The 20,962-nt window shown below is 42.0% G+C and overlaps 1 long non-coding RNA gene across 1 annotated transcript in view; it reads left to right on the top strand.

Moving 5' to 3' along the window:
- Window positions 1–20,555, top strand: part of LOC149868959 (uncharacterized) — an 82,143-nt gene extending 61,588 nt beyond the window's left edge. The window contains exon 3 of the long non-coding RNA XR_016441044.1: window positions 20,148–20,555. This is a non-coding gene — a long non-coding RNA (uncharacterized LOC149868959). The remainder of the gene's footprint in view (window positions 1–20,147) is intronic.
- Window positions 20,556–20,962: the final 407 nt, after the last annotated feature.

Below are 20,962 nucleotides of genomic sequence, written 5' to 3'. Positions count from 1 at the left end.
TGATTTATTTTTATTTCAAAGGGAAGAAAATGTAGAGTTAACAGCTGACTCTCCATTTTTAATTGATACTGTTGTATTACAGCAGTATGCATTGCACATATGGTAAAATCATCCATAGTGCTTGAATTTCCATTCAGTATGTACTATAAAACAAGAACATAGATGTCTAGCTTCATGCTATAGCCTCTATTTTTCTTTTCTGAGTGAGGAATGCTAATTTATATGCCAAGGCATCTAAATCAGATATGTAGTAAATTTCTCAAGTTAATTAGCATAATTTCTAGAGTTGGTCAGGAACATAAATGCGATTTGGGAAATAATTTGGGGTTTTCATTCCCCTGACTCTCTTTTAGAGAAAATATAGAACATTTAAACTCAGTGATACTTTGTTCTGGTTTAGGTTTTTATGTTTTTTTCCTCCTTTCTCCCGCTCCCTTTTTGTCCTTCTTTTTTCTGAAAAAAAAATGAAAGAAAGGAGAGAAGGTTGAAAGATGAGCAAAAAGGAAGTGTGAGTGGGGAAAAGCAGAGTAGCAGGAAAGAACTGAGAAAAAATCCTCAAGTTGGATAATAAGCAATTTAGTGGTTTTCATTTAAAAAAAAACAAATCCTTCTACCTGTGCATACCTGAAACAATTTGGAGAATGCATTTGAAAATATGAAAGCTGTATCAGACTGAACACTTCATTCTGAATGTAAAACTGGTGTTTATGGCCTTTACCTTCCAGCTCATTGTTGCTCTGGACTGAAATTTCTAAGGAAAGCTATCCCAGGTTTAACAATAGAGGGGTACTGCCATAAATACTCTACCAATTAAAATATAATTGCTCTAAGTAACAGCTTAATTCCTATCCAATGAACTGGTTTCCCAGGGGGAGAGACTGCCTGATGATGAAGTCACCTGATAGAACGATATATAGTTGTCTGTTGCAGCTGATCAGATCACCTGATCTTAGATCAATGAGAGGTCATGCAGTAGTTCCCTTATTTTGGTGATTATCTTCTGCAGTTGAAGTTGAGGTGAATTGTTACAAAAAACTAATGTGGTAGAGGAAGCCATTTTTTCCTGGCCACAGATTTATTTCAAGTAAAAGAGTTAGAAGGAAAGGATCAAGCTGTTTGTCTCTAAGGAATTTGTACTGTCTTGTGCTTTGTCTTTCCCGTAGAGGGGAAATGGTGTATTCAGAAAACCAGTGCCAAGGCTATTTGGTTGCATCTCATCAAGGCCATACAACAAGCATAAATAAACTGTAAATCAGAAGATTCACACCTTTCCTGAATTCTGGGAGAGGAGAGTTTGTGTTCAAGCCATGGGAGGATCTGTGGGGGTTCTTCTTTACATGACCGTATTCAAATTTGGATCCAGAAACCTGCACATATTGTTTAATCTGTAGCGTTAGCGAGGTCCTCGCAGGTGCCTGGTTCTCCTATATGGGAGCAGACCTGTAGGTGTTCTGTAGTTTGAAAGTTTTCTCCACATTTGCGCGTGATGTTTGAAGCACTGGAGTATCCCCACAGCTGCATGTTAACTTTAGTCTTATTGACCCTTGTCTGGAGGCAGTTCAAGGTTCTTCATGTTGGCCAACCAAGCTCTGTGCTTGGGAGATGTTTTCAGTTTTGATATTCGTCCTAACTCCCTCCTGAGCCATCTGTAGTCATGACTGCCACATTTTTATTTGTGTGGCTGTCAGCATTTCGTCCAGTGGCTACATTGTAGAGAGCAACATTTACCATGATTTTTTTCTACTGGAAGCCAAAATGTATGTGTGTGTGTGTGTGGGGGGGGGTCGTTTGTACTTTGTGTATGTAACGGTAGGCTCTAAATAATGGCAAGGCCTAGATTAAATGGAGGAAAGGCCTGGAGGCTTTAAGTATGTTGGGTATTCAATAATTGGGCCCCTTTGCAACTCAACATGGGGAGATTTGTCTGTTTTTGTCATGACATTTTCTTATGAGTGATCAATCTAGATTTAGGCATTTCAGATTTTCTGTTAATTCTTCCATTGATCTCTTTAATCCTGTGCAAGTACAATTAATTGTGTCTATGATTAATCCTGACAGGATGGTGTAAAATCAGATACTGAGTTCAACTAACATAGAATAGGACTATTCTGTTACAAGCCTTGTTGAAGCTAGTGGGTGTGACAGCTGCTTCTTATTTGGGGCACACGTAAGAAATAACGAAGCAACTTCATGGAATTAGAGAGCTGAAGCTTTAGTGGGAGAATGGAGAGAAGCAGTGGAATAATAGATGTATTTTGCATCTGTCCAGCCCCCAACCAGCTGGAAGTTGAGTTTACAGATGACCAGGGGGAGAAAGGTGGGGCTGAGAGAAATGGTGGCAGTGTGAGCACATCTCTCAGCTGTCTGCCTCAACACAGGTGCAGGGAAAGCCCTTCCCCCTGCATTTCTGCCCCTTCCTCCAACCTCCCCATTGCTGATATTCTACCAAAACCACCTGGCAGAATAATTGGCGCTAGATTGTTTCAGCCCACAGCTTCTTAAATGCTGTCAACTGCTGCTTTAGGGAGTAAATGCTAGCTGAGAAAGGACCTGGAACACTGAGCAAAAAAAAAAGTTGTTTAGGGAAAGAGGATTTTGTAAATTCTTTGGAAGTAGCTTGTCTAACAACTTCTAAGACCCTGCATTTTGCCAAAGGGTGGAAACATGTTGCCTAATGTCTTACCTGTACCACTGTAAACATTTTTATGGTAGCACAAATTGTGAGGAAATAGCCATTACTATCCAATGTTGTACCACATGAAAGGAAAAACAGTGACATAACAAAAGGGTAGTAACAGACTGCTGTCTTATTGTGGCAGACATGTATTAGCTAAGTGGCAGGAGAGTATGGGCAGTCTGAACAGTTTGCACTCTGCAGCCATCCTGAACAGATGCTTGAGGGCCCCCACACCCCCAGAGCACCTGCCTGGCTTTCTCCCCTTACAGAGAAGCACATGGGTAATCTTGGGTTAATTCTCCATGAGCAGGGAAGTCAGGATTCCCCACTCATCCAGACTTGTCCCCAGAAACCACAGACGTTAAGTTTAGCTTCCCCTGATCAGACAGACTCATGCGGGATGGGTTTGGCTGAGTGGGTAAAGCAGGGCTTTCTGAACTCACCCAAATCCACCTACATCACCCCTTGTCCTGCACCATCAAGGGTGGGACACAAGGCACTGTGTGTTTGGCCCAGTGAAACACATCAGCTGTGCTGCACAGCTGATCTGCATCATTTGGCAACATCTATTTCTAGCGTAAGTGTTCAATTCAAGCTCATAAAGGGGGGAGGAGGGGTGTAGGGTAGGAGGGGAGAACAGAATTTTATGGAAGATAAAACAAGCTTGATTTCTTTATTAAACTTGGTTGATAAAGGAAGCTACATACATGTACTAGACTTCTATAAAGCTTTTAATGTAGGTTAGAAACAGAATTGCCTTTGTGCCACCATAATTGTTTTATGGCAGCACAAAGCAACAGAAAATAGATGTCCATATCTTCTGTGGATGCAACCAAAGGTAGCAATAAATTGTGTTGCTTTATTGCAACAGATGTCTAGTTGCTCTATGGCATGGGAGCACAGACAGCCTGAAGCTGCCCACACATTCCTGTTCACCTGAGTGAGAGCTCCCTGGCTTGAGGGGCTCAGTTTTTCATGCCCTCAGAGTTCCTCACTTGCACAGATGCACCCTTGGGTTCCTGGAGATTTATGGGAGGACATCTCTGCAAGTAGGGATCATGTTGCCTACTGTCTCACAGGATCAGTGGACAACATGTTTCACCTAATGAAGCAAATCAGCTGTGTCAAGACATATCCTGTGATCATGTGGGATGGGTTTGGATGAGTGGGTAAAGCAGGGCTTTCTGCACTCACCCAAATCCACCTCACCATGGTGGACAACATGTTTCACCCAGTGAAGCAAATCAGCTATGTCAAGACATATATCCTGGCACGGCTGATCCACTTCATTTGGTGATGTCTGTTTCTTGCCTTTGTGCCATATGACTTTCTGATTTAAAACCTAGTAAGTCATATAGCTGAATAACATCTTCAATGGATTAAGATTCAGACAATTGACAAATCTCAAAATATAACTGTCAATGAAGGATCATCGTGGAATGGCAGCATGGAAACTTATACATCAAGGAACAAGACAGGCAGGCTATATCTATAGAATGATGCACTGCATCCAAGAAAACTAACCAGCTGAAGGATTTTGGAGCCATAGTGGACACTTGATTACTGAACACAAGCTACTGTAGGATGCTGTGGCAAAAAAGCTGTGTGATCTTATATCCATTTAAAAGCAGTATACCAAATAGGAATAGGGAGGTGACATTACTTATTTATTTCATCATTGTCTCATACTGGAATACCATGCTCACTTCTGGTGTTGACTTTTTAAAAAGGATATTGAAAAATTTAAGAGGGTACCAAAAAGAGCCATAATTAATTGAAGGCTAGACAAAATGCTGTGCAGTAGGAGACTTAAAGAAATAAATCTTATCTGCCTTAAGCTTATCAAAAAGAAGTCAAAGAGATAACTAGATTACAGTATTTAAGTACCTTCATGGAGAGAAAAATACCAATACTGAAGGGCTTCTTGATCTAACAAAGAATTGCATATCAAGATCGAGGCCTGGAAGCTAAAGCCAGACAAATTCCAATGAGAAGTTAGGCACAAATTTTAGCAATAAAAGTATTTAACTATTAGAATTAAATATCAAAGGACATAGTGAATTTGCCTTCTCAGTATCTTCAGATCAGGACTGGGTACATTGCAAGATAACTTTCATGTAACTAAAGTACATTGGGCTCAATATAGGGTAAGTAGGAGCAGTGAGATAAGCAGGAGATAAACTAAATGGTCCAGTGGTGACTTCAAGTCATGTTTTGCTCTATTGCCCAAACCTCAAGAAAATGTAGCTATGTAAAACCCATTTGTATTTTTAATTAAAATATAATATTAACATCTTTCATGAAAAATTACCTAGTAAGGTTGAAGGATCGGTTCTTGTAGCTACTGTAAGACATTTTATCTCAACGAGGAAGAGCAAGTAATTTTGCAGGTATGAGTTTCTTGAGAAGATTCCTTACCTCCAGACTATGGAGGTTACCTCCATACTTACCTCCAAACTATGAATGCCTTCAGCTGGAAAGATCAGCATCCTTCTCGTTTTATTTTGGAAGGAGTATGCAACATGCATGTGTTCCCTGAAGCCAACTGAGCTACACTGATTTGCACAGGCTGAGGCTCTGGAATGTGTTTCTTGCTTTAAAAAATGTTAACTGTGGGTTACAGCCTATACATGAACTGTGAGGCTGCTCTGACATGCTGTAATTACAGTGCTCTAGCAGCCTCCAGCGTCTCAAGTATCAGTATCCTTGCATTTCAAAATGGTGGTAGGGGCACTTTATCTAAAGCTCATTCAATGGACAAGCAGCAATTTTTAAGCCTGGGATGCTTAAAATGAGACACTCTGGGCACTTTAATTAGAGCCACTTTCAGAGCTGCTCTAATTAAACCACCTCTCCACCCCCACTTCTGGAGCATGTGTATAAACATTCTGTATGAGTATAGAGTGCATATTCCTCTCCCCTGCAGGCCCTTATCCAAAGCCTATTGAAGTTGGAAAATCCCTTGGGTTTTGGATCAGGCCATATACTTGATCTAAACATGTTGCAATAAAATTGTCTTATGTTTAACAAAATATAAATCAACCTTATACAATCTGTGGATTGAGAAGATTTGGTTTTCCCACCCAGTTGACATGAATAAATCACTGAAAATGTGGTCTAATAATTGAAATTATCATTGTTGAATATGAAGGTGGTTTAATAATGTTTGGAAACAAGAATAATTGTAAAAAAGAATGTGTGTATGTGAAGTATCCAGCTTCTTCCCATCTTGATGAATGCTAGTATAGAAATCATAGAAAATCACTATAACTTAATTTTAATCCAATAATCACATATATTTTCTAACTGCAAAAATATGCATTGCTGTTCATATGAGATGTATCCCCTCTTGCGCTACATTGAAATTTAGAAAAATTAGGACCTTCAGCTTTCAGTCCAACAGTTCTCTCTTGAACTGTTTCCTCAGTTCTGAAATTCATGGCTAGGAGACATTAAGCTTTAGGGCTGTGGTTCAGGCTACTGCAAACTACTTCCAGTGCCTTTAAAAATATATAGAGTCAAGCACAAAAATATTCATTTGACTTGACATCTATAAATTTGGTTCTGTCTTGCTAATGATAGAAACAATATATAATTGAGTGCATTGATGAAGTATCCATCCAACACCAACTTAGGTTGACATCACTGCTCCCAGCTTTTGAAAAATCCCATTGACCAGAGCCAGAGCTCATGAATAAATCAGCTCTTGTTTAGGTAAACAACTGAAATAGTGAAGACACAATATTCTCATCAGTCATCTTTCTTAACAGTAAAGTCACATTCTCTAAGCACATTTCATAGAGGCCCTCCAAAATATTGTCATGCCAGAACTCCCTTTCCAGAGATCATAAATATGTCATGCATCTGCTGATAGGCACAAAAGAACTGATATATAATTGTGTAGACAATTTCAGTCAATATCCATGCTATTTCTTTGCACGCAGAACCATATCTTTCTAAAAACTATGACTGCAAAGTCTTGTTCATACTCAACTCTCAGGGACAGATTACAATGACCTTTGCATGGTTGTTCTAAAGCTGCCTCACAAAGGCATCACAGAAGACTCATGAAGAAGTCTTTGCTTCCCTGGGCAGCTGTGCAAGGGGTTCTCCCTCGCCTGGTGAGGAACACATGGAGTACATATAAATAAAGGGATGACTAGGTCGAACGGTCATAAACTCCTGCAAGACCGTTTCAGGCTGGACATAAGGAAGAATTTCTTTACCGTCTGAGCCCCCAAGGTCTGGAACAGTCTGCCATCGGAGGTGGTTCAAGCACCTACATTGAACACCTCCAAGAGTAAATTGGATGCTTATCTTGCTGGGATCCTATGACCCCAGCTGACTTCGTGCCCTTTGGGCAGGGGGCTGGACTCGATGATCTCCCAAGGTCCCTTCCAGCCCTGATGTCTATGAAATCTATGAAATTCTAATCCCTCAGAGTAAGAGACCAAAGAATGGGACAGATGAGGAAAGGTGTAGAAGTGGATAAAGAGATTTTTTGGGTTCACTGACCAAACTGAACAATCCAAGAGGAAAATGTCTCATGCCAACTTGAAGCAGAAATATTTTTGTGCATCAGTAAAATGAAAGGGGGGGGGAAATACCTCTTAAAACTTTTCTTACCTTCCCCCCTCACTCCCCCTGACCCCCTGGGTTATTTGGCCCTTTTTAGTCTTCTTATTCTAAGTCATTTTAAGGTTAGATTTTAGCTGAAACTAGTCAACAAACTTGACATGAATCTGTAAATGGATTGGCCCTTTGAATATTTTTTTGCAGTAAATTGATTTTTGTCCAGTCTGTATCATTGTTCTGATCCTGCTTCTCTGTAACAGCCCATGAAGCAAGGCTGCAATACCTAGTAAGTGGAGCGACCTGCTCAGCCCCTATACTGAGAGAGACAGCACAAAAATGTCCCTGGGCATATCTACAGGTGCAGTTAATGCAAAGCAATACACTCTGGTGCACATTGCACTGGCGTTTATTGCTTGCAGGCCACTTTTCGACATGAACCCAGGACTGCAGCACATTGAGCTGGATCAGAGCAGCCCTGGCTGGCAGGGGACCCACCAGGCCAGCCTGCCAGCCTGGGGCTGCTCTGACCCCCTCAACGTGCTGCAGAGTCGTTGACTGGGACATAAAGGTCCAGTGCAGAGCTAGCCATGCCCCAGCCATCCGTGTCAGTGTCTACACTTGCATTGCTGCACAATAAAGAATTCCACTTGAATTAGAATTCCACTTGAATTTACAAGTACCAACCTACAGCGGAGTTAATCAGTTTACTGTGGCTTAATAGTGCCGCATGTGTAGATGCGGAGAATTTACTGTGGAGCTAATTAGGTAGCTCTGCCATTAACATCTCATGTAGATGCACCCCCTGCCCCTGAAATAGTCTCTCTGGTGCTTCCCTTGGGTCAGCAAAGCACCATATCACCCATTACAGGAAGCTCTAGCCCCGCGGCTGCGAAATAGCCCTGGTTACTTGCATGTCAGTACATGTCCCAGGAGAGATTTTATCTAATTGCCTTTTTGTGTCAAAATAATTTTTTACCTGAGCTAGATGTGAGAAATGGGTTTCCTCACAGAGTTACATATTCCCTGATCAGAATGAATTGAACAAATAGGTCGCATCCAAATGAGGAGAGATGTGAGGTAGCAGTGTCACACATCGCACATTTAGGCATTCCCTGTGCTGTTGCCTTGCAGCACAGTTGTTTTTTTTTACCCCGGGAGTTCGTGGTGTCAAAAATACCCATGCCAAAAAAGTGGGTTGGCACACATGGTAGCAGCATGTGCCACCCAAAACCAGAGCCTGGCTGGTCAGAGCCATGTTCTAGCTGTTGTCCAGGCTTCCTGCCATGGGTGCAGCCCCCGAAGGACCCCCAAGTTAGGCCTCTGGGGCCCAGGTTAGGCTGTTAAGTTTTATTTTGACCATAACTCATGGAAATACACCATACTATTTAACAGGGGCCTGGGTTTCCCTGTCCATTGTCAATGCTCTTTAGCAGGTACTGCTAATACAGTTCTGTGTTCTTAGTAGCTATCCAACATTTCTGAAAAGATTCCTTATTTGCAGTATTATGAGTACTTGTTTTCATCTTTCTCTCTTCCCAGTACACCAGACAGTTGTAAATAGTATCACTTTATTTGTGGGATTAAAAAAATCATTTTTACTACTGTAGTGCTTGAAAGCCATAGTCATGGACCAGGAGCTATACAAATACAGAAAAGAAAAGATGGTGCCTCCCCAAAACATCTTATAATTAGGCTTGGCAGAATTCAATTTTAATTTTTTTTATAATTTTGAGGTCTAAAATAGATGTTTTATTTTTAAGCATTTATATAGATTTTTATCAATTTAAATTTTCAGGATTACACAAAATTGAGTGTTTGAGGGGAAGACAATTTAGTAATGATAGTATACTGTTAAAAGCTTTATAAAATTCATTTGACCCCAGCATTCTTTCCTGCCATGGCAGGGGTCAGACTTGATGATCTATCTGCTCAGGTCCCTTCTGACCCTACCAACTATGAAACTATGAAACAATAAAATCACGTGTCAAAATATAAAAACTAAATATCCATAAGTCAATTAATCATACTTGCTTTAAATCATTCTGTTCATTCATTAGGAAAAAGCTGGGTGGGCAGGGACCAGTAGAGGAGGGCAGCACTACTCCCAGAGCTCTGAGAATATGGAGAGAGGGTGGTAGCTATCCTCAACACCTCATACTTAGCTCAGTCCAGACAGGACCCTGCTGCCATTGGGCTGGAGCCTAATATACTCTTCCCCCTACCCACCTCCCCCCCCCTCCACTTTCTCCTCCTTCCCTCCTCCCCATGTTAAAAAATGGTTTAATGTGGGGGTTGGCAACCTATGGCCCACCGTATAGGGTGGCCATCATAGAGGACAGTGCAGTTGTCCTCTGTCATCTATCAATATGAAACTGGACACCTTGAAGAGAAAAATAGAGGACGCAAAGGCGTCCAGTTTTGTATCAATAGAGGACAGAGTAGTAGAAAATTGGAATGTCCTCTATGATGGCCACACTAGGCCTACAGGCTGCATCTGGCATTGTGACATCCACAGCAATTTAGTGGCCAGGAGAACTGGCAAAAATGAAAACATCCCACTTGCAGATGCAATTTTCCGGTGGGGAGAATTGAGGGAGGTATTTGGCAGTGGGGGAAGCAGCAGCAGCTGGGTCATAAGCAGCAGCTCAGCTTCCAGCTGAGCTCCATTCTTTCTAAGCTCACTAACAGACTAACCAGTGTTCAGTGTGGGTGCGTGTTCTGCAGTAGCATTACTAAGGTGGGGTGACAGGGGCAAATACCCTGGGTGATTACAGCTGGGGGGAGGCAAAAAAACCCAGCTTTTGCTGCAGCGGTGTGATAGGGATCATGGTGGTAATGCTAGTCAGAAGTCACCACTGCCCCTGTGAGCAGCAGCTGTCTCAGGTGTCCTGCTGTGTTCTTATACTTCTGAATCATAGCTTTCAGAAAAGGAATACTACTGAGGTAGCTCTGCAAATGCTTATAAGGCATTTTCCCCACAGCATGAGAAATCATGTACAATGCGTACTTGAAAACTGAACAAGTGGATAATAGAGGCCAGCATCCTGAGTTGACTGGAGGTGAGTGTTAACCACTTGCTGTCAAATGAGAGAGAATTTGTAAGAGGGGAGAGACTATGGAGTGCTTTGAAAGTGGAAACAAGTAGTTTATGTTTGATGTGATAGAGCAGTTGTGCTCAAGCTATGGCCCACAGAGCAGATCCAGCCTGTGGTGCCATGTCATCCAGCCCACAAATCTCCCCATGAGTCCAGAATTCTGGTGGCAGGGGAGCAGTGCCAGTAATAGTTGTTGCAGATAGGTTGGGCATCACTGTGATAGAGAAAAAGAAGCCAGTGGAAGATGCAAAAAGTGGGGTGAGATTGGTCATAGTAGACTTATTTTTGCAGCAGCTTTTCAGAGGTAAGGCTGCATTTGTCAAGACAAGATAAAGTGATGCAGTTATAACCAAGATGTGAGATAATGAGAGTTTTAGTTGTGTGGTTAGCTAGGAAGGGCTGTATCTCAAAGATCTTAAGCATTGCAGCTTCTTTCTGCTAAGGCAAAGCCTTGCTGGGAGAACCTAGGGTGTGGTTGAACTCAAAGATGACAGTGAAGTTAGATACACAAGTGAGAGGCAAGATGGTGCTGGTGTTCAGGGTGATCAAGAAAGAAGGCAGTAAGAAGAATTTATGAGCTCTGTACAGCAATGTAGAGCCTGAACGGATTGCCATGAATCCACCGAAGATGTTTGAGAAACAGATTAAGATTTTAGTCATTTCCTATTTGGAAATAGCACAAACAGTTCAGAAGAAAACAGTTCTAACACCATGGGCTACAGGTAGGATGAGTCTTATTATACATAATACTGATCCTCCTTCTACATCTCATCCTAATTCTTGCTGAAGCCATAATAAGAGTTCTTTTTTTCAGGATTTAAAAAAAAAATCATTACAGAGTTCTATGATTTCTTAAGTGTCCAGAGTGGTGCTTGCACCACCGCTGGGGGGAGTCTGTTCCAGGCCTTGGGGGCTTGGACACTAAAGAAGTTTTTCCTTATGTCCAGCCTGAAATGGTCTTGCAGGAGTTTGTGACCATTGGACCTTGTCATTCCTTGGTGTGCTCTGGTGAACAGGCATTTCCTCAGATCCTGATGCACACCACTTATGTATTTGTAGGCTGCCATCAAGTCACCCTAGAGCCTGCACTTCTCCAGGCTGAAGGCTCCCATAGCTCACAGCATTTCTTCATAAGACCTGTTCTCTTCTCCTCTGATCATGCATGTTGCTCTCCTCTGGACTCTTTCAAGCTTCTCCACATCCTTCCTAAATTGTGGAGCCCAGAATTGGATGCAATACTCCAGCTGCAGCCTCACCAAAGCCAAGTACAGCGGGAGGATGACATCCTGGGTCTTGCTCGAGACGCATCGGTAAATGCAAGCCTGAGTTTTGTTCGCTTTGCCAGCTGTGTTATCGCATTGGTGGCTCATGTTCATCTTGTGGTCAGTTATGACTCTCAAGTCTCTTTCAGTTATGGTACTAGTGAGCGTAGCACTGCTGAGCCCGTAAGTGTGATGCAGGTTGTTTTTTCCCATGATGAAGCACCATGCATTTCTCTGTATTGAATGCCATCAGGTTTACTTTCGCTCACCTTTCATGCCTATTGAGGTCAGCCTGGATCATCAGCCTATCCTCAAGTGCGAACACTCTTCCCCAGAGTTTGGTCAGTGAACTTAGCCAGTCTGCTTCCGACACCAGTGTCCAGATCGTTTATGAGGACATTAAAGAACACAGGTCTGAGAACGGAGCCTTGGGGGACACCACTAGTCACTGACTGCCATGTTGATTCTGTTCCATAAACTACCACCCTCTGGGTTTGACCTCAGAGCCAGTTCCCTAGCCATCAGACTGTGGAGTAGCCGAGGCTGCAGTTGCCCAATTTTTCCATGAGGACATCATGGGATACCGGGTCAAAGGCTTTTTTAAAGTCCAAATATATAGTTTCGTAGTTTCATAGTTGGTAGGATCAGAAGGGACCAGAGCAGATCATCAAGTCCAACCCCCTGCCATGGACAGGAAAGAATGAAACCCCCTGCCATGGGCTAGGTGATTATCTAGCCTCCTTTTGAAGACCCCCAGGGTAGGAGTGAGCATCAGTTCCCTTGGAAGTTGGTTCCAAATCCTAGCCACCCTGACAGTGAAGTAGTGCCTCCTGCTATCTAGCCTCAATCTACTCTTGGTCAATTTATGGCCATTATTCCTTGTTATTCCCCGTAGTGTTTGAGAGAACAGGGACTCTCCCATTGCCTGCTGGACCCCCTTGGTAAGTTTATAGACAGCCACCAGATCCCCTCTCAGCCTTCTCTTGTGGAGGCTGAACAGGTTCAGGTCCTGTAGCCTGTCCTCGTAGGGCCTGCCCTGCTGCCCCCGATCATGCGGGTGGCCCTCCTCTGGACCCTCTCCATGTTGTCCACATCCCTCCTGAAGTGTGGCGCCCAGAACTGGATGCAGTACTCCAGCTGTGGCCTGACCAATGTCACATAGATCACCTCTTTGGACCTGCTCAAGATGCATCTGTGGATGCATGACAAGGTGCGGTTAGCCTTACCAACCGCATCCTCACATCAGCAGCCCATGTTCATCTTGGTATTAATAATGACTCCAAGATCCTTTTCTGCCTCTGTTCTGATGAGAAGAGAGTTCCCCAGCCTGTAGATACACTGCTGTTTCTTCCTCCCTAGGTGCAGTACCTTGCACTTGTCGGTATTGAATCCCATCCTGTTCTCATCTGCCCACCCCTGTAACCTGTCCAGATGTAGTTGTAGCCTGTTCCTCTCTTTTAGTGTGCTCACTTCTCCCCACATCTTAGTGTCATCTGTGAATTTGAACAAGGTGGTTTTCACCCCCTCATCCACGTCGATGATGAGGATGTTGAACAGTGATATCCACCTCTTCCCTTTTCCCTTTTGTCTAGATGATATGTCAAGTTAACACCTTAGTGGGCATGTCTACACAAGAAGTGTACTGTGGAGCTGACTAATTAGTTCCACAGTAAATGTTGCATGTCTACACATTCACCCCTATTGGTTGGAGTGAATTAATTTACCCTGCAGCAGGATACTATATGTAAATATAAGTACTATCCTGCTTTGAAGTAAAAAATTCTGCAGTAGTACACATGTAGACAGTGCCCTGGCTAGGGCAGGAGGGTGCTTTAGTGCAGGGGCTGCCTGCTGGCTATCCCCATACTGTAGTACCCTGGTGCCCTAGCCCACCCTTCCATAGCACATTGAGCTGGGTTAGAGAAACCCTGGGCTGGCAGGCTGAACCTCCAGGTGCCCTGCCAGCTGGTGCTGTTCCAACTCATCTCAGTGTGCTGTGCTCCAGAGAGCATGTGCAGGTATGTGCTGGGAGCAATCGACTCTGGAGCTTATTCACATGCAGTAATCTGCATATGTAGATGTGCCTAGTGTGACTGTAAATAAAGCCCTGGTTAGTAGATGTTAATACATCATGCCAACTTTCAGAGCGAGCACCCTACAGTTTCTTAGTTAAATTAACATGTAATGCACTTGATAAATAATATTTGGAGTATGGTGGAGAACTTTTCAACAAGAACCATTACATAGATCTACTGAGGTAGACTTACCCACTTCGTTATATGTTCTTCTATAAAGTTTCAACATAGTATTTCCAGCTTTTTATATTTCAGTAGGGACACAAATATTTTTCCTCCAATCTTCATTCAGAGATAGGATCAGTTTTTATAGTATGTTCAGGAACACTATCTCCATACAGTTTATTCTGGATTCTTCAGAACTTGAGAAGTTTGTAGCATCCCGATTCTTATAGCATACTTCAGAATTCTGCCAAGAAGTCTGGGGTTTCCAAAGCTAGCAGCATCCTTAACTCGTGGGTCAACAGCTGACTGGTTTCCTCAGATGCTAGTGAAACAGAAATCTGTAACCTCTGTCCAGAGAATTATGGGTATTGGAAGCCAGTACAGTAGCAAAGATGCAACTAAAATTCTTGCCTGCCTTCCCTCCCTCCCCTGGCTTCTGTCACTTCAGCTGCCAAGTCAAATGGTGCTGTACAAACCTTGTGGGTTAAGCTAATGATACCCTTCATCATTTCTGATATCTTTAGTCCCTTGGTTTGTAGTCTTAACCCTTTTATTTGTGAATGCTCTCCCATTATTTTTTTAAATAAAACCACACATCCAACAATAGATGGCTCTGCTAGTATGATGACAAAGTGGCTACATAATTCTGATTTGTACAATTTAGGTTATTTCCTTAAAAATGAGCTGTTATTCACACTAAACTATAGAGATCTGTCTTCCACAAGCCAGCTCTTCGGACTTGAGGCATCTGCATATCATTAGCACAAGGGTGGACAAGTTAAAGCAACTATGAACCATATTCTGTTGTACTTAGAAATAGCATCTGTGGGAGACACCTGTTCTCTAGAATATGCTATATGCTGTAACATTTGTACATACAAATATATTTATAGTTTCAGAATTCAGGTAGGCATAACTTATCCCACTTATGTTTGGGAGGGTGCATGACAGACATCTATGAAAATTATCTATACAGGAGAATTTAATATCAAACAGGAGTAACCAACATGGTTCTAAGTGTATTTTTTTTATCTTCCATTCACTGCAGTTAAAATTAAATCACTTCTATCTCACTTTAGAATCCAGTAAAAGAGAAAGATATAAAACAATCTCTTTCTTAAAGAAAAATCCTTTCCTTTGACTTTATGATATACCATCCTACTGGAGTTATTACTGTAAAAATGGGATTTTGGAAAAAATGCCTGACAGAACTGCCTCATTTGATAAGGCTAAGGGGGCTTATGTCAAGTTATGTGCTGCAGCTCTACAATTTCCCTGCTCCCACTGCGGTGCTTTATCCATCAGAAGATTTGCATCTACAGCAGTGCTTTCTAAAGATACTTTTGTTCTCTTTAAAGTATGTTTTGAAACTTGGGCAAATTGATTTAGAAGACTGGAAAAGGGATGCTGCAGAATTCATCAGCATTGGCTTTGGTACTTAAAACAGTAAGTTCACAAAAATAATGAGATTGTGCTGAGAAACTACACTCTTCTATGCCTTACTCCTATTTTGTACTTTTTTAGTTGGAACAAGCCTATTTTAAATTGATAGGTGAAAAGTCAAAGGCTCAGATTTGCAGCAGATGTAATTTGGCATGTTTCCATGAGTGTCACTGGAGCTAAGCCAATTTATAATAGCTAAAAGTCTGGCTCTAATATCCTAAACCTATAAAATTAAAATACACTGCAGTATTCAATGTAACCATTATTTTGAGGATTTGAACCCAATCCTGCACAATTTGTTTGCGGGGGAGTGGGAGTGAGGGGAGGAGGGAGAGCAGGAAGGGGAGAGATTAAGATATTTGTCCTAGACTAAGTACAGACAGTCAAAAAGCCCAAGGGTTAATCAGTTCACTCATCACAGGTTAGTTCAAGCTGTGTAGATTGAACTGATAGGCAAACAGACATTCACTTTTGATTCCAGAAATGCAACCACATGCCTGCAGTGGCCCAGGCCAAAGACCAAGTGGTCCTAGAGCATGCCTCCCTACTTGGCTGAAGCAGACAGCTTGGGCCGCGGCTAGCCTGCCCACCCTGCAAAGCATTCTAGGATGTTGGGGGATTGTGAGTTAACCCAAATCTGGAGGAGATCTGGGACAGAAGTTCAATAAATTAATTTAACCTAAGTCAGCTAAGTCTGTTCCATCCAGTTTACTGGGTTTGGCCATTTTGAAAGTGGTTTATGTGCACTGAACTTCTGTTGTGTTACAGATTTGAACTGGCTTCTGATCACTTATACCAGTTTATGTGTAATTTCTGTCCCTAGCTCTAGAGTCTCTTGCTATATGCATCTGTTGCCCTCTGTCTTGGGCAAGGCACTCAATTAAACTGAAGTTAAGGCTGAAAGTAGCACAGACTTGTAAGCTAAAATCTTTACAAATCCTAAAAACTAAGAAAATTACAGTTGTGTGCATGCATGTATATATATGTATGGATGGACGTGTGTAGATAAATAGAAAATACGGAACTCATTAAAATGTTGGAAAATTCTGAATTAAGGTTAAAGGGAAACTACAGAACAAAAAACAGAACACGCTAGATATTTTTCACTTCCAAAGTGACACAGGAGCCACTTTTATTCCAGAAGTTTGTTCACATGGTGGGGGGGTGAGAGATATTATACAGGTTCCCTGCTAGCTTAGTTGTTCAGTTTCCCTAGGTAGATGAGTCCACATCTTTTAACAGCTCCTAGAGAGGAGTGGTGTAAACTAAGTGCATGGGTTGAAAAAAACACAGGTGGAATGTCCTAAAATAATATCAAAGTAAAATAGAACCAAAACTCTTCAGGGTGTGAATATCTACCTGAAAGTCCTACTGACTTTTATCAACTGCTGCTATTCAGAAGAGAGAGACCACTTAGATATGATTATAAAAGTATCTTTTTACACCTTGGGTGATACCACATTCCTTTGAAATGACAGTTATCAAATAGATTCGTTTTACCTGAAATGTAGAAATGTTGCTTTACCCTTCTTTTATTCTTCTTATGAAAAGATTAAGATTACAGATGTGGGAAGAGCTATGAGAGTGCTACAAATAGATGATGGGTGATAAGTTAGTCATGTTTTGATGAAAGCTTGTGGGGAGTCAGGAAGGGGAGAATAGAAAAGTGGGTGCATTTCTCTTGAACATTGTGTAGTAGTTTGGAAAATGACTTGCCATTGCCAAATGATGCTGTAAGTTAGGTTAAACTCATCTGGCTTGTGGGCCAGATGAGTGGAGTGGGACCAATCTATGGGCTGGATGAACGGGGCAGGCTGGCCCCATGGGCCAGATTGGATCAACAGCCTTCCTCCCCCTACCCCCACATGCTGAATCTAGAGCCTGTGCTGCCTGCTTTTGCTAGTCTGGGACATGAGTCTCACATGGTGCCTGCTGCAGCTGGTCCTGAGTGGGTGCTGGATCTGGCATACAGGAGATCCATGCACCTCTGCCTCCCCCCACATACAACAGATCCAGTGTCTGCTCTGGCAGGTCCAGGACTGCATTGCACTGCATGTGTCTTGTGTCCTGGACTGACCAGAGCAGGTGCTAGATCTGGCATTGGGTGGGGGAGGCGTGATTCTGGACTGGCCCTGTCCCAGAGCAGGTGCTGTGTGGCCCAAGTCCCTGGCTCTGCATGCAGTACCAGTCTGGTGCTTGCTGAATGTGACATGTGAGTAAGACTCAGGGCCAGCACCAGGGGCAAGATGATGTGGCTCAATGGGCCATATCTTTGACACCCCTGCTGTAAGTGATTAGATATTACAGTAATAAACAGGAATGGTAAACTTGTGCTCATTTTTAAGCATGTGCTTAAATACTTTTCTCTGAAGGGACATATTTTAGCACATGATCAAGGGCTTTACTGAATTAGGGGCTGAACTAGTTGAGAGGCTTTTAGACGCCCAGCACATCTGCTGTACAGCCCTGCCCCAAACACTGCACTGTTCAGTATTGATGGGGAGGAATTCATCCCTGTTGAGAGCTCTGGCAGAGGACACATACACTCCTTTTCATTATATTAAGCGTTTAAGTGGAATGTAAGTGGCATACAGGCTTCCCACTCAACCCCTGGATAAAGTTAATTTAATCTGTTTTGAATAGTTAATACCTTCTGCTGGACTGTCTTACTCACTGGACAGTTCCATCTTATTTGCTGCATGTGCATTTTCACACAGAAGCAAACATGGATAGAGCTTGATGTTTCTGAGATTAAAAGACAAGGGAAACTCATCTTCTCATTCCATGTGCATTCTGCTTACAAGATCTGCCAAGTACTCTGAAAGTTGGCAAAATATGCACAAATTGTTTTGGTCACTGAAAAGTGATAGGGCATGTTTTACACTTCATTTTCTAGTCAGGAAGGACAGCTGTACCCTGTACTTTTATTTCGGCTAGCCAAAATCTGGAGAGTTGCAAAGTGATATGATGTTAAAGGGGGCCACAAGCACACACTGCCTCATGGTATTTGGAGTGACATCATCTCCCAGCAGTGAAGTTCACTGCTGCTGTACAGAACGTTATTTCCCAGGGAACCCTTGACTCACTGAGACACTTTTGGGCTGCTGCTGCTCCCTGTGATGGTTGGAGTCACAAAGTGGAGGTGGATGAGGGGGCAGGATGGTGAGTCACCCCCTGCTCCACTCAAGCACCCACTTCTTCCCCTTAGGCAGAGTCCAGGGTTTGTGTGCCACTTGCCCACCAATCCTTTTATGTCTGGGGGTTACCTCAGGATTGGGAGAAGCAGCTGAGATCCAAGGGAATGTGCAGAGTCCATATGTAAAGAAGCCAGGAGATCTGTCTGGGGAACTGAGTCAGAGATCCAGAGGATCAGGAAAACCATGAAGTCAGGAGGCTAGCTGAGTCAGGTATACAGGCTATCAGACCAGAGTTTGGTCAGGCCAAACTCAAGGTCCATAGTTGGGTATCCAGAGAATCCATGACAGTCAGTAGTAGGACAAGCCAAGGGTGCAACAGCTAGGTACAAGGTTGAGCCCTGCTGCCCAGATACATCCTTTTTTGGGTCAGAGGTTTATATAAGAAGGGGTGAAGGGTCAGTTGATCTTGGCTGGCCACTCAAGTGGTAGGGGATGGGTGTGTGGCCAGACCAAGATGGGGCGTTCTGACCATCTGTATCTTCCGCAGTGTTCTGCTGAGGAGGTGGCAGACTGGGATGAGCAGCTGTGTTAGGAAGGCCAAGGCTTGGGCTCAAGGCCACAGCTTGACATTATGCTACTAGAGGTATCTGGATGGCAGAGTCTGAGTATAGTCCTATTCCACACTGCTCACAGTCCAGAAAAAACACTAATGTAGTGGATGGGAAGCCCTCCTCTTTATCCTTTTTTGCAGCTGACCTCCATCTTAGCCCTAATATTTTCTTACAGAGTAGACATTTTAATTGCTTTTCAGGGACATGAGCTATGTGGAGTAAGATTGCACTTGGTGAGAGGGTCCTGCCCCTTGACTTTAATGAGGAACCCTGAAGGTACAAAGACATGTCCATATGCGTTTCACTGAGGATCAAATCTTAAACTGCTCAAAAGGAGGCAGGAGGAAGAAAAGAGTTTTATTTCTAACAACAACAAAAGAGGATTCTGAGAAAGATAATAAAATACTTTTAATGCTAGATTTCTCCAGAACAATCACAAAATGGCCTAAAGCTGATCCCTTTGAAGCTTTTCCTAGTGCTAACCTGCACTTCCACAATAGACTGCAGAGTCCTGTTGCTTTACTTGTGACTGATAATGGGAAATTCCTTTAGAGTATATTGTATCAACTCCCATGTATTCTGAGTTTATGAAATTTTATTTTCTCTTGTTCTTATTCAATTTACAACTTATTCTTCTCACAGCATAAATCAGTTTCTAGTCTATAGTTTCATGGCAGGCATTCTATCTTGTTTTTCAATATGCTATATCAAGAACAAATATCTAGTCAGTCATGGGCATATAAAATATTAATCATATGTGTTTGAAGGTATGTTGCTATAGCAATTGATTTAGTGCAATGAAAAATCAGAAGATAACAGGCCAGGGATATGAGAAAAGCAAGAATTATATAGCTATAATGATACTATTAACACATTACTCCATTGTTATGATATTACTTCCTAAATATTTTAATTCCCAAATGGCTAATTTTGAAGATAAAATTCTTCAGTAGGGATTTCTTAAATGACTTCAACACAAAATACACTTATAGTAGGGAGAAGACATTAAGCAATTTGTTGAAGAAAATATTTTAAAAAGAAACTAAGCAAATGTGTAAAATATCTTCTGTTCCATATTTACCACACTCTTTTTGTTCCTTATTCTAGCATGTTTCACCCTTGGGGGCCTAACATGACAGGATTGAACTGTGAAGATTATCAAGAGTCTGCTTAAAAGCAATGCTGCAAGTCTGTCATACAAAATGGGAGAGAAGAAAAAATGAGAGCCAGCAGGAGAATGCATTGGAAAATACAATTTTCATCTTGAATTACATGAATAAATGGAAAAATCTTAGAAACAAAACAGCAAAGCAATTGTCTCTGATATGATTATAATTATTTGGGAGATATGGGTTTCAGTCTAATTATTTGAGGAATAGTGTAATGGTAAAGTTAAATGAAAGAATGAGATGAAGTATAGTGCTAATGCTGAGCTTCAATACATGGATGAGTTAATGCTGCATCAGGTCATCACAGAGTCTAAATAGTGAACCCTCTTTAAATTGGTCTTGTATAGAAGGGTATACCAATTACAAAAAATAAGTCTTTGCCTTTATTCATACTAATATCTACTTCTACTGTAATAGTATTCCACTATAACTATTGTATTTTATCACATACAACACACCCTGGAATATAATTCACACCTTGATTTGAAAGGCAGAATGGAGGGAAAAAATCTCTCCTTGTAGTAAGTGAGTAGCAGCAGCTAGAGAGCTAAGCCAGTTGTGTTCTGCTCCCTGTGGATTGCTTAAGATTTTACTTTTGGTTTCACCTGTAAATGGCAGAACCTGCTTTTGCCATATTTCTTGCATATAATGTGCACTCACATTTCCAGCAGCCCAGTTTCAGGAAAAAGGTATGTTGTACACAAGAAAATATGGTATATTACTTTTTTAAAAAAAATCACACACCTAACCTAT

This window comes from Crocodylus siamensis, chromosome 3, assembly GCF_052110815.1.
Source record: "Crocodylus siamensis isolate JL-2025a chromosome 3, ASM5211081v1, whole genome shotgun sequence".
NCBI lineage: Eukaryota > Metazoa > Chordata > Crocodylia > Crocodylidae > Crocodylus > Crocodylus siamensis.
This window is presented reverse-complemented; position numbering and strand designations above follow the sequence as displayed.